An 18149-nucleotide genomic window follows, 5' to 3' on the forward strand; every position below is an offset into this window, starting at 1 on the left:
TAGCTTCTTAATCCTACATCCTCCCTCTTAAAAAGATTGCCTGTGGTAAAAATAAAATTAAAGTTAGACATGCATTATCACAGACATTAGAAACAAAACACAATGTTCATGTCCAAGTTGCCATGTATTTGTTTCATGGAGGTTCTGGAGATAAGACCAGATCTTGTAACATAACAATGTGGGCTGACTTTAGCCATAGGGACAGTCTTCGGTGCACAACTCGTATCAAGAACTTCTGGATTCGTCGCAGGAACGGGAATATTCTCTGGAACTTCCTTTGGAATTGGAACACCAGACAATTCACTCTGAGATAAAGAGCCTTTCTCACAGGCTATGTGCTATTGTGTAGGCAGGACACCTGTCTCAGTTGTTTCCGATTCCGCCTAAACTCTACTCCTTGTGATTCCACAATGTGCAGTCTCTGCTCTGGACAAGTACTCTTCATGACTCCAATCCGATCATAACCTTTGGACATTTGCATCCTTACTTCTCCTCCTCGTAATGGATTGAGTGGTTTGCTGGTGTTATCTTGGTAGGTCTTCTGGGTTAAATACTTCTTCAACAGATTGGTTTTCAGTGACCTGTTGTTCTTGAGACATGGAACAAACAATTGACTACTGATTGGTAATGTGGTTCTGGTTTGTCTCGATAGAAGTCTCTGGGCAGGTGAACCAAGATGTTTATCACGAGGAACATTTCAGAGATTCAGGAAAACATCACTATTGTCTCGTTTTGACTTTTCTAGTCGCTGTATTGCACTTTGAACTGCATGATCTGCCAAACCATTTGGGCAAATCTTCTGAACTGTTGGCTTGTAAACTGCGCGTCATTGTCAGAAATAACTTTGTGTGGACTACTATGGACTACAAAATGACACTTCATCTTAGTAATGACAGTACTGGATGCTAGTTTGGGAAGTAGGTCAGTCTATTTAAATGAGAGTCTACTAGCACCAAATAATATTGACCATTTCGCTGTGGCTACTGTTGACCAAGGTAGTTCAGGAATCTGGTTTAGATGACGTGGTTCCCTCTTATGTTGCTTTGTACTGTTACGCACGGCACAAGATAAAATTGCTCTCTCTCAATGTCTTGCGACATAGAAGACTAAATTACTAGTCGTCCTCACCCTTATTTTGGTAGAGTCTGCTCCTGGGTGACCACAATACAAGATAGTAATGTACTCTTGTTGCAAGGACTTTGGAACAATTACTTTTGGACCTTTCATAATGATACCTTTGTCAGACAAAGTTTCATCTCTGTATGGAAAATAAGGTTGCACTTCTTGAGGTAAACAAGATTGCTTTGACAACCATCCTTGATTGATAAAGTGGTTGAGCCTTTGTAACACTAGATCTATGGCTGTATGATCTCTCAGCTCATCAAGGTGTGTGGAAGAAATATTTCTCACTTCCATGACTTCAGAATCAAGGTTCTCATTCTCATGCTGTTCTGTGGTGTTTGGGCGATCTGGATAATGTATCAGCAAGATAAAAAATGTTTGCCTTTCTTGTAGATAAGAGTGAAATTATACTTTTGCAGGCTCAACATCATGCATTGCAGTCTGGCTGGAGCTGAATGCATAGGCTTTCTCAAGATAGTGACTAGAGGTTGATGGTCTGTTTCAATCTGGATAGGTCTGCCATAAACATAGTCATGGAACTTTGAATATGCAAACACAATTGCCAAAAGCTCTTTCTCGATCTGGGCATAATGCATTTCAATTTGGGTAAGAATTCTCGATGCATAGACAATAGGTTGACCCTCTTGTAGAATGACTACACCAAGACCAAATTTTGAAGCATCACATGAAAGATCAACTGGCTTGTGAATATCATAGTATCTGAGAATTTGTGGACTAGCAGTTCTCCGTTTCAGGACATCAAATGCTCTTTGATGTTGCTATAACCAAGACCAGGGTACATCTTTACGTGTCAGCTCTCTAAGCAGTGCTGAAAGTTGCCTGAAGTCTGGAATGAACTTGCCTAGATAATTAACCATGCCAAGAAAACATTGCAGGGATTGAACATTGTCTGGAGTTGGTATCTCGAGAATGGCTGTTTGCTTAGAAGGGTCTGGTCATAGGCCTGAACTAGTAAATAAATGACCAACATAAGTAACCTCTTGTAGCCTGAATTTGCACTTATGTGGGTTGAGTTTAAGATTGACTTGAACTGCTCTTTCCAGAACTTTTCTAAGGTTTCTGTCATGCTCAGCTTCACCATGACCTCCTCCTAGTATGTCGTCAACTATAATAGCACAAGGATACCCAGAAAAAGGTTGTTCCATTGCACATTGAAAGACTTCACTTGCAGAATTTATCCCAAATGGAATTCTCAAAAGTCTGTACCTTCCAAACGGAGTACTGAATGTAGTGAGCAATGTTGACTTATTGTCGAGCTGAAATTGCCAAAATGAACTCTTTACATGTAAGATGGAAAAACAGTGGCATTTGGCATCAGAGTTGCATCTTCTTAGACTGTGTGCATTGGATGATGTCTTTTTAGTGCTTTTGTTTAAATCTCGTGGATCAATACATATTCTGATGTCATCTGGGCTTCCTGAGGCAGTGTAGCAGCTGCCTCGTGTACACAGACAACCCTCTACTACTACCACCTAAGAAAGCAATTTGTGAGAAATGCAAATACATAAAGCACCTAGTGTCATTGCTCTCTCTCCCCCACAAATCAGTATATCTGGCACTGAGAAGGTTGGCAACACGAACACCACACCTCAAACACCACCCACACCTACACAACATACTCCCACATAGGCGGTGGCCCTCAACAAAAGCATACCCAAACAAAACAGACCTCCAAGGCAGAAACATACACAAACTCCACTGCCCACCACAGCACACACAGTCCACACACCTGTGTCACACAGCCACTAAGGCCTAAACATAAACCCAACATATTAGTCACAAGAGACTCCATTGTGAGACACACAGTTGTGCCAATCACTAGGCTTTTTAAGGTGAAAGTCACGGTTAGTTGTTTATTGGGTGCCAGAATCCACCATATCACCAATGCACTCAGTCTCTCAACAGGTACTGTTAGGACTCTGTCATAGTCCATGTTGGAGTGAATGACTTGAGACATACTTCCCTAGACTATATGAAGAGACACCTGATCGAGCTTGCTGAGTATGTGTCCCAGGCAGGTATGTCCCTAGCCTTAAGCAGGATTCTACCGTCACCTAGAATGATGCCTCAATACAAACAGAAAATGATTGACTTTAACAACTGGCTTAGTTTCTGGTGTCATTTGAAGGGGATCCAGTACCGGACAGCCAGGGATGACTGACAAGCCACAAAGCTTTGCCAGAGATGGCCTGCATCTGTCTCCATTGGGTTTCAGGCTCCCGGCAAAGTCTCTTGCCTCCCCCATACTGCCTTTTTTAGTTAATGCCATGAGGTCAAAACTACCAACATGAAAATTTTTATCAAAACGTAAATTAAAGGTTATGCTGCTAAATGGTAGGAGTCTAAACATGAAACTGCACTCATTGCAAGCATTCTTAACCCTGGAAGAAGCTAATATTTGTGCAGTCACACAAACCTGGTTCAAAGCTGCGGAGAGCACCCCAGCCATACCAGGTTATTCATCCTATCATTCATTCAGACCCCAAACCATGGGCAGCAAAACAAAAGGAGGTGGAGTTGCAATATATATAAAAGACATGCACACCTGTAGGCTAGTCAGAGAGTAGGATGCATAGGAAATACTCCAGGTGCAGTTAACAGTTAACAAGATCCCTATTCAAATCATAGCTAGCTGCAGGCCTCAAACTCTGATTCAAGATGTCCACTCCACCTATCTGGACCTCTTCTAATCTATCAAGATTCAACCCTTTACCCTGATCCTGGGCGACTTTAACTATCCAACCATAGATTGGAAGAAATACTCATGCCAAACCACAAATGCCCAGAGATTCCTTGATTTCAACAATGCAAATGCCTTGGACCACTTGGTTGACACCCCCACAAGAGGTAAAAATATCTTGGGCATGATATTAGCCAACACGAGTAACAACTGCAGCATCCCTACATTATCATCATCACTGGTAAGATCCGACCACAAAGCGGTCACTTTCGAAGTCACCATCTCACCCGATTCCCCCCACCCCCCACCCCCTCTCCTAGCAAGGGTTAAACAAAAAAACTTCTCCAAAGTTGATTACAACCTCCTGAGGGAAGGTATAAACAGCTTCACATCCCCCTCCCCCTCTACAGAAACTGGCACATATGTCCAGACTTGCACCAAAGTACTATATGAGCATTTATGTAACTGCATGGAATCAGGAATACCAGACAGGACAAAATCTTCTTCCTCAAGGAAGAGTAAACCTGTCTGGTGGACATCTGCAATAAATAAACTGTGTAATAAAAGAAAATAATTGCTGTCCAGGACCAAGAAGGACCAGGTATCTAATTGGAAGCAATCTCTCCTTAGCCTGAACAAGCAAATAAGAGCACTAGTGAAATCCTCCAAAGCAAACTTTGAGTCCAAACTGGGTATATCTGCTAAAGACATTAAGTCGTAAGGCTTTCTTCACATACATCCGCAGTCTCAAGGGAAGCACCCAGATCTGCTCAGAACTGGTAGTCAAGGACAACACATCCACAAACCATGTGGCTATAGCCAACCTGCTGGCAGACAGGTTCAGTAAAAACTTCACTTCTGTGTCCCCCCCATCAGTAAAACAGGACATCCCAGTACCTGCCCCCCTCCCCTTATCTCTAAGGAGCAAGTCATCACTGCCTTCTCAAAGGCAAAAAATACAGCCTCCATGGGACCCAATAACATCCCAGCTGCATCCTACATGAACTCAGGCAGGAACTTGCAGCACCATTAGGCACTCTATTCAACCAAAACCTCAGTACCGTCTTCGTCCCAGCCGAGTGGAGGACAGTTACTGTCATCCCTTTGCACAAAGGTGGAGCATCCACCGATCCATAGACCCATCAGCCTAACTAGCCTGATCTGCAAGGCCATGGAGCATATTATCATAGACCTCATTAACAAGGACATTGGCAACCTCCAGACACTTGATCTGACACAGTTTGATTTTGTCAAGGGGAGGTCATTCCTGTTAAATTTGGTTGACTTCTTTGAGACAGTCACCAAGGCCATAGACAAGGGAAAGACAGTGCACACTGCCCAACTTGACCTGGCCAGGGCTTTCAATACTATTCCCCACTCGCGTATAATAGATAAACTCTCTCAACTAGGTATCAATCCATGTGTTACTAGATGGGTAGCAAGCTGGCTCACTGATAGAACCCACCTAGTCAAAGTAGGGGAAGCCACCTCCAGTAGTAGACCTATAACAAGCGGTGTACACCAGGGATCGATCTTGGGCCTTTGCTGTTTGGGATATACTTCTCAGAGGTGCAGGCCAAATCTAGTGGGCAATGGCTGACCAAGTTTGCAGATGACTGCAAGCTGGGTGCTGTCATCAGTTTCCCTAGTGATGTGAACATCCTCCAAGAAGGTTTCACCCAAGCAAATGTCTGTTGTCAGAAACATGGACTCAAACTGAATGCCAAAAAATGCATAATCATCCCTTTTGAGGAGAATGATGTCCCCACAGATGATCACATTGATAATAAAGCACTAAGCACGCAATCAGGCGTGAGGGACTTGGGAACCCAGTTTGATAGCAAACTGACTTTTGACCATCATATTGCTTCCATTGTACGGAAAGCTTTCTACATGGCCCACCTCATTAGTAAGGGTATTTCATCCAGGGACAAGGTGGTCATAACATCTCAGTATTCTTCCCTTATAAGACCGATTATTGAATATAGTGCAACTTTCGGTATGTAACTCACAAAGCACATGCAGTAGCTGGAGAGACCACAGAGATTCCTCACCCAGAGAATCCAGGGCCTCAAACATCTAACCTACACAAGTAGGGTAAAAGCTCTGTCCCTCTACTCAGTCTCCTACAGACTCCTCAGAGGTGACCTCTGTCTGGCATACAAAGCAGTCTCAGACTCCACCCTGATCAGGGACTGAGATGCATATCAGCAAGTCAAGCTCCACTCGAGTAACCCCCACGTGAGACCTCAACCTGGTCTGTGACATCAATTGGACTTGTTGGAGGGACAGATTTGTGTCCCAGAGATTCTCCCTTTTGTGGAACAGACTTCCTCTCCATGTAAAGCAGAGCACCTCATTAAACCTTTTTAAGCACAACCTGGATAACTGGATGGCAAACATAAAATACACCCCTGGGATTCCACCAAGTCCCTCCTGGACAGTGGTATAGGGTGCTGACTTGCTGGAACATAGGCTAAATTCTTGGCTAGGCTTGTAAGGGCCTTGGGGCCAATAGCCTAGTAACTTCCTATGATCTGAGCTTTACTTGTGAGCTACTACCATGGAAGATACCCACTCAGTTGGTTCTGCAACTGGATAAATCACACCTTGTTGCACCATTTTATCTAACTCTGCTTTGACTCTGTCTTGCATGGCTATTGGAACTTTTCGTGCTGGCATGATAACTGGACTGATATCTGGGTCTAACTTATTGGAGTACACAACTGGAAGCTTCCCTAGTTTGTCTTCAGAGAGAGCAGCATAGGTAAAAAAAATGTACTGGGTGAAGTTAGAGTAGTGGTCTTTCAGGCTGATTTGGTGGACTTACTTATTAAATGAAAGCAGTCCCATTTTCAAACTGTCTCTGAGCCCTAGTAATGACTGCACGTACCTCTTGACCACATAAAATAACAGAGTAACATGAAAGCTCTACTGAGCTTTCAGTCTGAATTTCTTCACCACCTTAAGCAACAAGCTTCGCACACCTTGCCAAATATCAAGGTTTCACCATGACACACTCTAGCAAATGTTTCTGCTGGGATATCATTGCACATGGAACCTGTGTCAACTTTGAGCTCTATGGGTTTTCCATTTAGCCAAACAGTATAAAATACTTAATTCTTTGCCCGTAAATATACTGCATTGACTGTTTCGTAAAGCACCGACACACCATCCACATAAAGGGTAAGGTCGCAGCTCTCTAATTGATCAACTTGTTTCTTAATATGTTCCCTTTTAATAAAAAAAAAATGTGGGTCTTTTGATTTTCAAAACCTTTTGAAAAAATTCCACTTATTGCATTTGTGGCATTGCTGACCAAAAGCTAAATATGCCTCCCTGTTAGGTTCATGACTTCCACCACAGTTATGACAGTTGGCAATTTAACAAGGCTGGGGCCCATGCTTTGAATTTGCTGACTCAGTCTTATGCTTCACTGAGGCTGTGCAAAGTCTGGAATGTGCTGGAAAGTTCTGGGGCTTACAAGTGAATGATGCAGGGGTTACAGTTGCTGCCACGTGCTTGGGCCCACTTCTTTTGACCACATGCTACATACAATCAATATGAGCTTTATCACTGTGCCTTCTAGAGCTATTTTCATTTGTAAGCATATGCGTGTGCTTTTCTGTGAGCTTGTATATCTGACAAATCTCAATGGCCTTATTCAAAGTTAAATCACTGTCACGATGGAAAATCTTACTCACAGCATCATCTTTAATACCACATACAAGTCTGCCCTTTATCAGCTCATCTCTTAAATCACCAAATCTGCATGTTTTAGCCTTATTTCTCAAGTCGGTTATATATGCTGCAAAAGTTACACCAGGCTTTTGATCACTTGTGAAAAATAAGTGCCTTTCCATTGCAACATTTGTCTGGAGGTTACACATTTCTCTAAGTTTACATTTTAAGCACTCTTGAGTCTTCCCTTGACTTAGCCAGTACAACAATATGATGGTTTTCTCCTAATGTATTGCTAGCAGGTACATACACAAATGAATGCTCCATTTTAGTGGTGTCTGACCCAGCTAAATTAAGCAGAATAAATGCCCTTGTACGGTCATCTTTATCAGAAAATGCAGCCTGTATGAAAATGTCATACTCTTGCTCAAACACTCTCCAGTTCTGTATAATATTATGATCAAACATAAGTGCACTAGGTTTTCAAAGTCCATCTGCCATGCCCACAAAGTATGCACAAACACACTGAAAATATGTCCCTTGTAATTATGTACGAACAAACTGTTCTGTGAGCTTTTAATAACATTCATATACACAGTAAACTCTCTGAAATACTTGTGTGAAATGTGCTCTGTAATGTCTGTATTTTGTGAAATAACTTTACTGTAATACTGCAAAAACGTGAACACTTCATACACTTCTGATAATTTGGATATCTTTAATTAGTACAAAAAATGTGTTTAGCGAAAATGCAGACATTTCCTTTTATTTTATTCGTTTTATGCAATTCAGATTTTATTTCAAACATTTTCTATAGTAATTGAATGTTTTTATTAATATCGGACATATCAGTTTTTGCAAATATTTAGAGCATACTGTATTCCTCATTTCATATTTTGCAAATGAGAAATAGCTTTGAGTAAGTTTTAATATCTGAAATTTGTTTCTGACCTGTTTTGTGAGTTATGCGCACAGTAGGGATGATTCAGTCCTCTACATTCCTCCGGTGCCAACCAGGTACCCCTTAAACTCAAGTGGAAGAAACTGGAACTCTTTCTGGCAGCAAATCATTTTGGCCATTGCTTCTTTTAACCTTGTGTCCCTTTAGACATGCCGTTTCTGATACCATGTCGGTTGTTCCTCTCTAACATAGATGACAAGGAGGTGGGGTATTTCGTTTAGATGCTTTAATATATAGAAACACATCAGGATGGATAGCAGCATCATAAAATATAAACGAACTGGTTAACAGACGGACCTTACGTATATACGTGGTTACATCTCAACAGCTTACTACAAAATGGCAGTCAGACTCGCACGTGCTCTGTATTTATACACTTGTGCCAAGCCCTTGGACAGCTTCTTAAAGATAGATACACACACATTGATCTACAGTAAGCCTTTTGAAATTCCTGATCTATTCTTTCATCATATGGCTGGTATACAGTATAGGTAGTGCTTCCAAGAGTGTTTCTGTACTTTTCAAGCTCCTTAGTCTTTATTGCTTTTCATGTAGTCTCTTCTGCTAAGTCATTAGTTCCCCAATGAGTCACTGTATGTGAGGTCTCTTTCCTTTTATAATCCACTTGGTCAGTGCAAGATGTGATCTAGGGACCTTATCTGTATTCACCAAATTTCTCCATTCCCTGATCTCCCATAAGCATTTACTTTGCACCTTCTAGGCTTTGCCTGTCTGCCTTACCTGTGCTGCGTCTACCTAGCTGTTAACTCAATAGTACCACTACTCCTGCTGAGTACCTGTTACTTTTGACTCTCTATGATGTCTAGGTGCCCTCCCTCCCCCTGCCTGTGCTATCTCTGGTACTAGTTCCTGCCTGACCACTTCTGACCTTGCCTTGTGTGCTTGTCTCTCTCTCTCTCTCTCTCTCTCTCTCTCTCTCTCTCTCTCTCTCTCTCTCTCTCTCTCCTCAATTTCTGCTGCTTAGCTCCTGTTTTTTGACTGCCTCTTTTCTTCCTTCTTTCTTATCCCATTTCTGCTTGCTTCCCTCTTTTTTTTTCTCCAGTTACCTGTACTCTGAATGTTTTGTCCAAACCCCACTATCCAGAGTATATCCACATCCTCCTTTACATTGTCTTCTGTCTCTGTTGTACGCTTCATCATTTCCTCCCTCTTCCTTCCCTTCTGACTGACTAATCATCTGTACACTCTAGTTCCCAAGTTCTGTAATTTGAGGAATGATCTTCCTGAAGTTTCTGTGGCTTTAAATGCCCACAATCAGAGTTAAGTGACTGAGGAAGCAATCACTGCTATGGATTGCTTGAGATAATGTTGAAATTTCTTTTCTTCATTTGAAGTCTGACATATGGGAGTGTCATGATGCCTTCTGACACATCTCAGCAGTGCTAGGAATGTCCTGACCAGGACTGAGAACATGGGCACCACATGCTGAAACAAGGATGCCATCACATTTTATGCTTTTTCAAGTCTTGAAACCAACACTTTTCCGGAAAGCCTCTTCTGCAAAGGTGTCAGATCTTTGTCACTTATAACAAGCCTGAGAGAATGCAGAAACAGAATAACCTTATTTGCCACTGGAATGATCCTGAGCCAGTCATAGTCTGGGAAGGGTACATGTATATCCTTTTTTTACATGTAGTGTTACATATCTGGGCCAGACACTTGGAGAAGAAAATGGGAGCCACTGTCAAACTGAAAGGGCAGGCAGCGCACGAAGAGTATGAGGTACCTCCTGTAAGTACCAGAATATGTCACAGGTGTCCTTCAAGTGTCTCATGGCCATCCAGGCACCAAGAACCAGCAAAAGCAAGATGGCCTTAACTTCTTGACCTTTGAAGTTGGACAAGTCGAATCTGTCTTCATAAATAATTTTACAGTGGTACATAGAAGGGTCTGGAATAAATTACTTGTCACCTTAAAAAAAAAGATATGTTCAAATCTTCTACTCACAATTTGACTTGTACACTTTTAAATAGCTTGTTGGTGAGGTAGTAAAACAAATGTAGTTTTAAACTGACCTCAAAACATCATTCACATTCAGATTTCTTTCCATTTCTGTAAGGCATCTCCTCAAACACCCCCCCTTCCATTTCTGTAAGATATCCCCCCCCCCATTCAGATGACTTTGTGAACTTGGAGTAGAGGAAGGCATGAGGGAGGTAGGAAAGGAAGCAAGTTTCCCGATTGCTGTTTTCTGGTGAAATATAGACAGTTTCTGTAGATGACCTGTTCTATCTGAAACAAGAATGTTAGACTTTATTTCTTAGGCCTTGGAGCATCTACCACCTATAGTGAAACCTCTGCCTTTATTATAGTGTCCAGTTCTAGATCACTGGCATCTAAAGGGGTTGCACTTATTCAAACTCCTTTTCCTAAAAAAGGAAAATTTCTTACTTCTTCAAACAGAATAAGTAAAAGTAAATCGAGGAAAGATGCAAGTAGACAAATTCTTCTTTTCAGCAAAGAAAAATAAAAAGTTCTTGCTCTGGATAATTCTTAGTATGTCCAATGCATAGCATGGCTACCTTTGGAAGCGGTGTTGTAAGGATGAAATTCTCCATGCTTCATGTGAATTGGGAGTTTATCCAGAGGAGGTTGAGATCCCTGGAGCGAGCAACTCTTGTTCCATTTGATTTGCGGATGTATTTCCATTACGGTAGAGTGAGAGACTGCTCTGTAGGATACAGAGTATAGTGACAAAGTTTTCAGTCTTTGCCATATAGAGCATGTTTTGGATGCCCTGAATCTTCTTGGTGAGAAAACTGTTTCTCCAGCTGCTGCTGGTATCTGGTGAGGTACATGCAAAAGTGTGCGTTGTACTGATTATTGGTCTGATGAGAATCGAGTACAGAGGAGTTATAACATTCATAGTCTTGGATGTAATGCCGTTACTTACAATGTAGAAGGCTTTCCTTACCACTGTGGACACATGGTGATCTCCTTTAATTTTTTTTTTTTTTTTTTTTTTTTTTTTTTGCAGGGGCAAGCCCCCTGCACCCTTGGCCCCACAACCCCCGAACTTGTATATACACCAACTGAGAGATTGCCATAACTCACAGAGAAGGGATTATCCTGAGAAATGGCCATCTTGGACTTGGTATATACAAGTCCATTTTTTCAGCTATTCAGTCTGTGTATTCTGAGAATCATTTATGCAGGTCCAAACTTTTCAAATTATTATTCATCCAGTATCAAGGATGTACAGCATGGAAACTGTAATAAACAGGTTCTAACCAGCTTTTCAGGAATGGATTTGTGGAAGAGGAATTCTGGCCTACAGCTGAAAAAGTTTGAGAACTAAGGCAGCATGCTTATCCAGTGAGCACAGTCTGAAAAAGCATTCATAACTCCAGACACTCCTCAGAACACCAAGATTTGGATATAAATTTTCTGTTACTCAACAAGGTTAAACATTGGAGGTAGTGCAACACAACGTAGATCAGTATAGTATGGGACAGTTTAATATATATAATTATACACAGTTAAAACTTGCAAAAGAACATTTAGGCTGTTTGTCAAGGGTATGAAATATGTCCCTTATGAGAAATTCAACATAGTTGATGTCTTAATTGAATTTAAGCTATATTTAAAAAAATTGACTTTGGCCCTCCATTTTCAAGATGCAACATGAAACATGCAGAATGGTGACCTAAAGAAAAAAAAGTAAATGTACACCACCTTTACACCAAACTCTTGTAGCATATGAAAGATTGGTCACAGAAGAACTTCATAAGCTACAGGGGAAATATCTGAAAGGTAGGGTTAGGAACAATTTAGGTAAAGAGGAAAATAATTTATTAAAATAAATTTGTTATGAGACCAACATTTGGGTAATGAAACCCGACAAAGGAGGTGGGGTGGTTTTGGTAGGCACCCAGGATTACAGTAATACAGTTTTTGAAATATTGCATAATAAGTATACGATGTCTTCTTTAAACGAGGTTAATATTGGACACAGACTTGTAGATTTATACTTGGAAGAATTTCTCTTAGATAACAAGATTGATATGAACTGGTGCAGATTTTTATGTGTGGAATTCCCTGTTTTAGCCACCGTAGTAGGGATTCTTAAAGTACACAAAAATATTCTTGACCCCCCCCCCCCCTATAAACCTATCATCTCTGATGGCAAGTCCAAGACCTTTCCTTTTGGTAAAGTAATAGACAGCTGGCTTAAACCCATATTTGATAGAGTTCCACATATTATCAAAGATTCATGGGACTTTTTAGACTGTCTGAAACCAGAGATATGGAAAGAAGGACTTGTATATCTATACATAACAATTGATGTAGTGGATTTATTTTCATGTATTCCCAAGATGAAGGTCTAGATAGATTTAGTAAAAGTATCCAGAAATATATGGAGTTCGACTGGGATAAAGAATGTTTGATTGGTGAATTTATGTCTATAGTACTGGATTTTAATTATATCCTGTTTGAAGGGGAGTACTATAGACAATCCAAAGGGGTAGCCATGGGTGCGGCCTGTGCCCAAATATATGCTAATTTGGTGCTTTTGTACTGGGAAAATTAGTACGTTCTTGTTAGTGAGTATGCCAGCAAGTTAAAGTGCTACACAAGATTTTTGGATGACATTTTTATATCGTGGGATGGTACGACAGATGAGGTAGATTCTTTTGTAAATTACTTGAATGGAGCAAGCACATTTTTAAGATTCACATATATAGTTTTAGTAGTGTAGGTGTAGCCTATTTAGATATATACATTTCCAATGGTATTAAAGGATTTAAATCAAGGATTCACAGGAAAGATGCATTCAGCAGTTCGTACCTGGAATACACTAGTTGTCACCCGGACAGTCAGAAAAAGAGCATCTTGAAGGGCAATGCATTAGGGCTGCAAGAATGACTTCTGAGTATAGTGAGATGAAAGATTGATTACATAGCCACCGTATTGGAGAAAAGGGGGGTATCCCAGATCTGTTGTAAGTGACGTAACAGGATATGTAAATAAAATGACTGGGAAAAGCGATACAGACCTCTGTTAGGTGTAGGTTTAGAGAAAGACACAGGCTTGTTAGATAATGACAATGGTAAACAATACGAGAGGGCATGTACAGTAGAGTATAATCCATGTGTGAAGGAGGTTAAGGACATTAAGTAAAAACTGGAACATCCTTAGAAGTGACGATATGGTACATAGTAAGTTAGGTACTTATCCTAAGTATGTATACAAGACTAGTCATAATTTGAAATACAGATTTGAAAGAAGAAACACAGTGTTGGAGTATGATATGAGAGAGGGGTATACTAGGAGGTGTGGGCGTTGCAATCACTGTCAAGATATAATAGAAGAGAGAACAGTTATTTTAGGCAACGCCAATCGCACTATAAGATTTGGTTTAAGAAAGGGTATTGTTATTCCCAGCATATCATTTATCTGGTTAAGTGTGACAACTGTCCAAGTTTTTTTGTGGGGAAGATGGACAGACAACTTAGAAACAGGATTTATAATCATAATTACTGTATCAGAAAAAAAGGATCGTAACAACACACTATATAGACATGTAGAGATGAATAGTGTCATTCTTTCAAATTTGTGATTTTAGAACAGGTCCAACTAAACTCAAGGGGAGGGAACATTAAGGCTATACTGGGGAAAATGAAGTTAAATGGCAACTTCTGTTAAATGCAGCCAAGGTCCCTGGGTTGAATGATCATATTCCCACAAAGCCTTTATTAGAAGCAAGACTGTGATTAGGTAGTAAACTATTAGTCCCTTTGAGTATTTAATGGAAATACATACCATTAGATAAAGTACCTCCTGTTTTTTCTCCAGATTATACTTATTAATGTGCTTTTTTACTGACATTACTATTAAAAAGGAGGGTATAGGAAGTATTGGGGATTAAGTGATGGTTGAATTGTTCATGTATTATATTCTGTGTGGTTTAAAATATATGAAGTTCTATGAGAGTTGGTATGCACTATATTCATTAGGTTATGAATATGTAATTTGTGTTTTAATTGATAGTCCATTCCTATTGGTTATTTAACATTATTTAAACTGTTTTGATTACCTGACGAAGTCTACATGTGGTAAATGAAAGTGCTTAACCAGTGTGGTTCATTTTTTGTTTTTACAAAATAAAACACAAAAAGTTAATATAACTGTTCAAGGTCTTTTTGAGCTGTGTTACTTTATACAGCGAACTACAGGATTTATTAGTTGGTATATAAGGTTAAGCTTTGATCATGCTCTCAGGTTTGGTCCTCCTATAGAGACAGTCATAAAGAAAAAAGTTGGACCTTCTCTTCAGGGCTAAGAACTTTATCACCTTTAATGCTCTTACCTCCTTATCAATATCTTTACTGCTTCCAAATCTTTATGCCTGAAAGATGTCTTCAGCTTTTTTCCACCAGTGGATGTTATGTTAGAGCCTGCTTACCAGAGAATCAATATTTCTTGAGTCCCAGATGAGAGCTAATATTGTCCTGTCACTTCTACAGTTCTAACCTTGCCTAAGCAGGTGTGTGTGCGTGTAACAAATAAATATATACATGGCATTGAACAGTAACAACTTTATATTCTGTTGGGTTAATTTTCCCAGACTGGAAAATTTGTCAGCTTGGCATTGCCTAAGAAAAGGCACTATGGGGGAAGATAAATGTTTTAGACAATATTGGAAAGCTTAAGGGGGACAGGTTCAGACCATCTTGGCAAAGCTACGTGATCTGTTGACCATATCCTTCCATGCTGACAAATAATTGTACCCCCTTTGAGTGACATCAGAAGCTGAGCCAGTTATTAATCTTCCATTTGTATACTGGCATCATCCTTGGTAGAATGATGCTCAGTGCTAGGCTCATTCCAGCCTGGGACACAGTCCAAGAGCTTAGTGATGACTCTCTTCATGTAGTCTAGGAAGGTACGTCTTTAGTCACTTACATCCACATGAACTATGAGTCGTACTGAGACCTGTGATTCAGTAGTGTGAGTCAGAAAACTGACCATGGTTTTCTCCCTGTTCAACCTGGAAAGATGGGCATCTGTATTCGACAGAGTGTTTTACAGTTTGCAGAGGATAACTGATGTAGGCTGAGTGAGAGGTCTTTGGGGAGTAGGAGGGTTGTTTTTAAGCACCTCACCATATGCTGGTCTATGTGTTGGGTGCATACTATGTGTGGTGGGTGTACTGTGTGATAATGATAAGCTGATTTCATTATTCTGAATGCTTGAATCCGAGAGTTTTGCCTCTAGGGACATTGTATGATTATATCTCTCATACTGTATTCATTTTTCTAAGGATTAGTTGGTTGTCAGTGAACATGAGATAATGGAGACCTCGTCTCAGGATGCCCATATCTACCAGATTGGCAACAGACAAATTGAGATGGTGGCATGTCCATGATGTAAGTTTTTTTATAGGCAAACTACAAAGGTATGGCCCAAAATGGTTAATAGCAGGCTAGCAAAAACTAGGCTATGCAGGAGTAGACCCGTGAGGCAGTACTTGTCAACAAACTAGTTGCTCTTTCCTCAGCTGAGTACATGGGTACACAGTTTCAGAGGTAGCTTTATAGAGAGAATTTCATTTCCAAGTGCCTTTGTCTATACAGGGTACTGCTAAACGCTGCTGTGTGATGAGCAGCTCCTCCCAAACGCATCAAATTTATAGAGGTAATGAAAATATTATTTTAAGACTTTCTGCTATGAATATGGTTCCAGCTCTGAAAAGTATCTGTCTTTACTTTGCTAAATGTACAGTTTCATCCTCCTGTAAAACTAGATGTTAAGTTGTCTATCTCGCCTTCATTCTTGCTGGTTGGGCTCGGAGCCAATCCTCTGCTCCAACTCGGCCATCTTCAAAAGCTTGAGAGCTGATTACTGGCTCGAGGCCCTCCTATATCCCATGATGCCTGGCGCTAGATACCCAGATCTTGTTTGCCACTTCTGCTACGAGGTTGCGTGTACTGGCTCAGGTCGTAATTTTTTCACTTTATTGAGATATATATATATATATATATATATATATATATATATATATATATATATATATATAACTTTTGTATATTATTTTAGTTAGTTGATAGAATACTTAGTGTTCATACATAGCTGTAGTATTTGTTGGTGTTTAGTGTTTGAAAACTTGCTTTCTTCTTAGAGAGTCCCCCCCCCCCCTTCCCTGTTTCCTTTTTAAGGTAGCCGTTTTATTTAGAGGCTTATCCTTATTTCTTTTTTTAAGGTATTAAAATTTTTCACTAGAAATTGTGGTAGTTAGTAGGTCTGTTTACCCTTTCGTCTAGTATAGAGTGTATGTGTGCTGTTAAGGTGTGGTAACTTGTGTGCAGTGTGTTTTTTTTTTTTCTAGTTACCTACTTCCCTTTGTACCTTTTATTTGTATTTTGATATTTCCTTACAGGAATGTCTAAAGACGCAAAAGTGTCTGGATTCATGAAGTGTGACTCATGCGGTCAGAAAATGTCACTGACAGATGGTCACACGTCTTGTGTCTGTTGCTTGGGTGCCCTACACCTGCAGGACTCTTGTTCAGTGTGTCACGCCTTTAGTCCAAGAGTACTGCAGGAGGGTAGGAATAAGCTTATCCTTAGGGGTTTGCTTAAACCTGAAGGATCACCGGCAAAGGCTCAGTCAGTGAAACCTTCCAAGCCATCGAAGCCGCCGACTCCCAGTTCGGAACAGTCATCTGGTGTGGCGTCTGCATCAACTTCGGTTCCGGCTGGAACCGAAGTACCTATCTCCCAGCCAACTTCAGTTCCGACTGGATCCAAAGCACCTATCTCCCAGTCAGCCCCGACTCTGCTGTCTGGACCGTCAGGGAGTCAAAAATGCTCTAGATCACCATCCTTAGAGTCGATACACTCTGCTCCGGGGTCGCCTTTGTTACAGTCGAAGCGAAGTCACCGATCCCACTCTTCTCGGTCGTCTAGGCTATCTGACCATGATTTGGAGAGAGTGGTGAGCAGGCTTTTAAAATCGCAGGCCCTGGCTAAAATGTTATCCAGCCCCTCTCATCAGGGTTCGGCTCCACCTGTCTCTGCAGTAGTTCCTCCTTCGACTCATTCCTTGAGCTCGGAGCCGGAGCTTGCCGGGGCTGGGATTGTGGGACCGTCTGCACCGATACCTAACTTTTCGGTTCCGTCGTCGGCTCCAATCTCTTCCATGGTGTCGTCCTTGGAGGGATCTGGGCGCCGGGACTCCCTCGTCGGCTCCGAGGGGGTGAGTGGCATCGGACCCTTGTCCGACCCCATTCTCCCTTTCGGAGCTTCTGCGCAGGTGAGTTCAGCTCCTACATCGGCTTCGGAGACATCTCTCTCAGTGACAGGAAGAATTCCGGTCTCGCCGGAGCCTTCTCCGATATCGGGAAGAGGCGCCTTCGAGGTCTTGAGGAGTTTGTGCCTGCTCCTGTCTCTGTCCCTCCTCCAGACCCCAAGCATGGGGAACAAAAGCTCCAGGGCACCCCATTGGATGCATCTTCCTCTTCTGAAGCCTCCCCTGTTCATTCAGAGAAGCCCCCTCGAAAGAGGAAATGCAAGAGGAAGCATGTTGACTTCCCCGAGTCTGTCACTTCAGATACCGACTTGGAGGATTCCGAAGGGTCCCCGAGATCCCCCTCTGAGGATGTCTCTTTCTCAGACATCCTTGAGATACTTAGGCAGAGGGGGAACTGGACTACCCTTAACC

General features: G+C 41.3%; 1 protein-coding gene across 1 annotated transcript in view; it reads left to right on the forward strand.

Moving 5' to 3' along the window:
• Positions 1–18149, forward strand: part of SPCS1 (signal peptidase complex subunit 1) — a 135459-nt gene that overhangs the window by 87503 nt on the left and 29807 nt on the right. The gene's annotated exons all lie outside the window — the stretch shown is intronic.

The sequence above is a fragment of the Protopterus annectens genome, chromosome 7.part1, assembly GCF_019279795.1.
Source record: "Protopterus annectens isolate FY-2018-M chromosome 7.part1, PAN1.0, whole genome shotgun sequence".
Classification (NCBI taxonomy): domain Eukaryota; kingdom Metazoa; phylum Chordata; order Ceratodontiformes; family Protopteridae; genus Protopterus; species Protopterus annectens.